The sequence below is a fragment of the Phascolarctos cinereus genome, unplaced genomic scaffold, assembly GCF_003287225.1.
Source record: "Phascolarctos cinereus isolate Bilbo 61053 unplaced genomic scaffold, phaCin_HiC Scaffold_2;HRSCAF=192, whole genome shotgun sequence".
In the NCBI taxonomy this organism is placed as follows: Eukaryota; Metazoa; Chordata; class Mammalia; order Diprotodontia; family Phascolarctidae; genus Phascolarctos; species Phascolarctos cinereus.
Window position 1 is genome coordinate 413,803,762 of NW_027555625.1, and position 4,162 is coordinate 413,807,923.

Sequence of the window (4,162 nt, forward strand, 5' to 3'; positions counted from 1 at the left end):
ATTGTCAGTGTGGAGAATGTACTGTCTCAAGCTTCAGGGGTTTTGTGCAGCTGTTTTCAGAGATACTTCTAGGGACCTGTAAACTTTTCAGTTCTTCCAAGGTGGTATGATCAAAAGTGAGGTGTTTACTCCCTTCCTGGCCTGTGCTCTAATCTATGAGAAACCACAATCACTGTTTTCTGCCTTGGAAATGTGAGGAGGATTCTCTCTGCACGGCCACCATAAGCTCCACCATGCTAGCATTCCTCTTTGCCCCAGGACTGCCACTCAGAACTGCGACCCAGATCCAAGCACAGGCAAAGCAAGAGGATCCTGCCTCAGTACCAGCAAAGAGATCCCTGTAATCTCCCTATGATCAGCCACTTGATACCCCCTCTGAATGTGGGCTGAGTGCTCCAGAAGCAATCACTGCCCCAGGGCTGTTGGGACTGGGGCCTGACAGTACTCCTTGCACCCCTAGCTCCCACAGACCTTTCCTACTGACCTTCTAAGTTGTCTTTGACATTTGTGGGTTGAGAAGTCTGGAAACCACCGCAGCTGCCTGTGATTCAGTCCTCTGAGGCCTGCTCCAGGTTCACTGAGGCCTGCTTTTTGTCTGCATGGCCCACATTAAACTGTGCTCCTCTCCCAGCCCAGTGCAACAGATCTTTCCAATTAACCATCCAGGTTGTATTGGGCTGGAAATTTGTTTCAATGTGCCTTTTTGTGGGCTCTGCTGCTCTAGAATTTGTTTAATTTTATTTATTTATTTTCATTTATCAACAATCATTGCCATATGCTTTTGAGTTTAAAATTTTTCTCCTTCCCTCCCCCCCCTCCCCAAGACAGCACAATCTGTTATAAGTTTACATTTACATTCCCATGAAACATATTTTCACATTAGTGAAGTTGTAAGTAAAAATTAAAACCAATAGGAGGAACCATCAGAAAGATGAAACAAAACTCAACAGAAGGTGAAAATAAGTGATAATGATTTGACTTCCATAGTTCTTTCTTGGGATGTGGACAGCATTTTCCATCCCGAGACCTCTGGAGATGTCTTAGATCCTTGTAATGCTGAGAAGGGTTCAGTTTAACAATATTAGTCATCACCTAACATGGCTGTTATTGTGTACAAAGTCCTCTTAGTTCTGCTCACTTCACTCAGCATCATTCCATATAAGTCTTTCCAGGTTTTTCTGAAGTCAGCCTGTTCATCATTTCTTATAGCACAATGGTATTCCATTACATTCATATACCACAAGTTGCTCAGCCATTCCCCAGTTGATGGGCATCCTCTCAATTTCCAATTCTTTGCCACCACAAAAAGAGCTGCTATGAATATTTTGTACATGTGGGTCCTTTTCCCATTTGTTTGATCTCTTTGGGATATAGCCCTAGAAGTGCTATTGCTGGATCAAAGGGTATGCACATTTTTGTAGCCCTTTGGGCATAGTTCCAAATTGTTCTCCAAAATGGTTGGATCATTTCACAACTCCACCAACAATGTATTAGTGTTCCAATTTTCCCACATCTCTCCAACATTTATCATTTTCCTGTTTTGTCATGTTGGCCAATCTGATAGGTGTGATGTGGTACCTCAGAGTTGTTTTGATTTGCATTTCTCTAATCAATAATGATTTAGAGCATTTTTTCATATGACTATAGATGGCTTTAATTTCTTCATCTGAGAACTGTCTGTTCATATCCTTTGACCATTTATCAATTGGGGAATGGCTTGTGTTCTTATAAATTTGTCTTAATTCTCTATATATTTTAGAAATGAGGCCTTTATCAGAGAGACTGGTTGTAAAAATTCTTTCCCAATTTTCTACCTTCCTTCTAATCTTAGTTGCATTGGCTTTGTTTGCAAAAACTTTTCAATTTAATGTAATCAAAATTATCCATTTTGCTTTTCATAATGTTCTCTATCTCCTGTTTGGTCATGAATTCTTCTGTTCTCCATAGATCTGATAGGTAAACTATTCCTTGTTCTCCCAGTTTACTTATGGTATCAGCCTTTATATCTAAGTCATGAACCCATTTTGACTTTATTTTGGTATATGGTGTGAGATTTGGGTCTATGCCTAGTTTCTGCCATACTCTTTTCCAGTTTTCCCAGCAGTTTTTTTCAAAGAGTGGTTCTTATCCCAGAAGCTGGGGTCTTTGGGTTTATCAAATAATAGATTACTATAGTCATTGACTACTGTGTCTTGCATATTTAACCTATTCCACTGATCCACCTCCCTATTTCTTAGCCAGTACCAAGCAGTTTTGATGATTGCTGCTTTATAATACAATTTAAGATCTGGAATTGCTAGGCCACCTTCCCCTGCATTTCTTTTCATTAGTTCCTTTGATATTCTGGACCTTTTGTTTTTCCAAATGAATCTTGTTATTATTTTTTCTAACTCTATAAAATAATTTTTGGTAGTTTGATTGGTATGGCACTGAATAAGTAAATTAGCTTAGGTAGGATTGTCATTTTTATTATATTAGCTCGCCTACCCATGAGCAACTGATGTTTTTCCAATTATTTAGATCTGATTTTATTTGTGTGAAAAGTGTTTTGTAATTGTGTTCATAGAGTTCCTGGGTTTGTTTCGGAGGTAGACTCCTAAATATTTTATAATGTCTACAGTAAGTTTAAATGGGATTTCTCTTTCTATCTCTTGCTGTTGGGCTTTGTTGGTAATATATAGAAATGCTGATGATTTATGTGGGTTTATTTTATAGCCTGCAACTTTGCTAAAGTTGTTTATTATTTCAAGTAGTTTTTTACTTGATTCTCTAGGATTCTCTAAGTATATCATCATGTCATCTGCAAAGAGTGATAGCTTTGTTTCTTCTTTGCCTATTCTAATGCCTTCAATTTCTTTTTCTTCTCTTATTGCTAAAGCTAAGGTTTCCAGTACAATATTGAATAACAGTGGTGATAATGGACATCCTTGTTTCACCCCATCTTATTGGAAATGCTTCTAGCCTGTCCCCATTACATATAATGCTTGCTGAAGGTTTTAGATAATGCTATTTATTATTTTAAGGAAGACTCCATTTATACCTATGCTTTCTAGTGTTTTTAATAGGAATGGGTGTTGTATTTTATCAAAAGCTTTTTCTGCATCTATTGAGATGATCATGTGGTTTCTGTTGGTTTTGTGTTGATATGCTCAATGATGCTGATAGTTTTCCTAATATTGAACCAACCCTGCATTCCTGGTATAAATCCTACCTGGTCATAGTGTATTATTCTTGTGATAAGTTGCTGCAATCTACTTGCTAGTATTTTGTTTAAAATTTTTGCATCTATATTCATTAGAGAAATTGGTCTATAATTTTCTTTCTCTATTTTGACTCTTCCTGGTTTAGGTATCAACACCATATTTGTATCATAAAAAGAATTTGGTAAGACTCCTTCTTCACCTATTTTCCCAAATAGTCTATATAGTATTGGAATTAATTGTTCTTTAAATGTTTGATAGAATTGCATGTAAATCCATCTGGCCCTGGAGATTTTTTCCTAGGGAGTTCATCAATGGCTTGTTCAATTTCTTTTTCTGAGATGGGGTTATTTAAGTATTTTACTTCCTCTTTGTTAATCTGGGCAATTTATATTTTTGTAAATATGTATCCATTTCACTAAGATTGTCAAATTTGTTGGCATATAGTTGGGCAAAATAATTCCTAATTATTGTTTTAATTTCCTCTTCCTTGGTGGTAGCTTCCCTTTTCATTCTTGATACTAGTAATTTGGTTTTCTTCTTTCTTTTTTTAATTAAATTAACCAAAGGTTATCTATTTTATTGGTTTTTTCATAAAACCAGCTCTTAGTTTTATTTATTAGTTCAATAGTTTTCTTAATTTCAATTTTATTAATTTTTCCTTTGGTTTTCAATATTTCTAATTTGGTGTTTAGTTGAGGATTTTTAATTTGTTCTTTTTCTAGTTTTTTTAGTTGTATGCCCAATTCATTAATCTCCTCTTTTTCTATTTTATTTATGTAAGCATTTAGAGATATAAAACTTCCCCTAAGAACTGCTTTCCTGCATCCCATAGGTTTTGGTATGTTGTCTCATTATTGTCATTCTCTTGAATGAAATTATTGATTGTTTCTATGATTTGTTGTTTGACCCAATCATTTTTTAGGATTAGATTATTTAGTTTCCAATTATTTTTTAGTCTA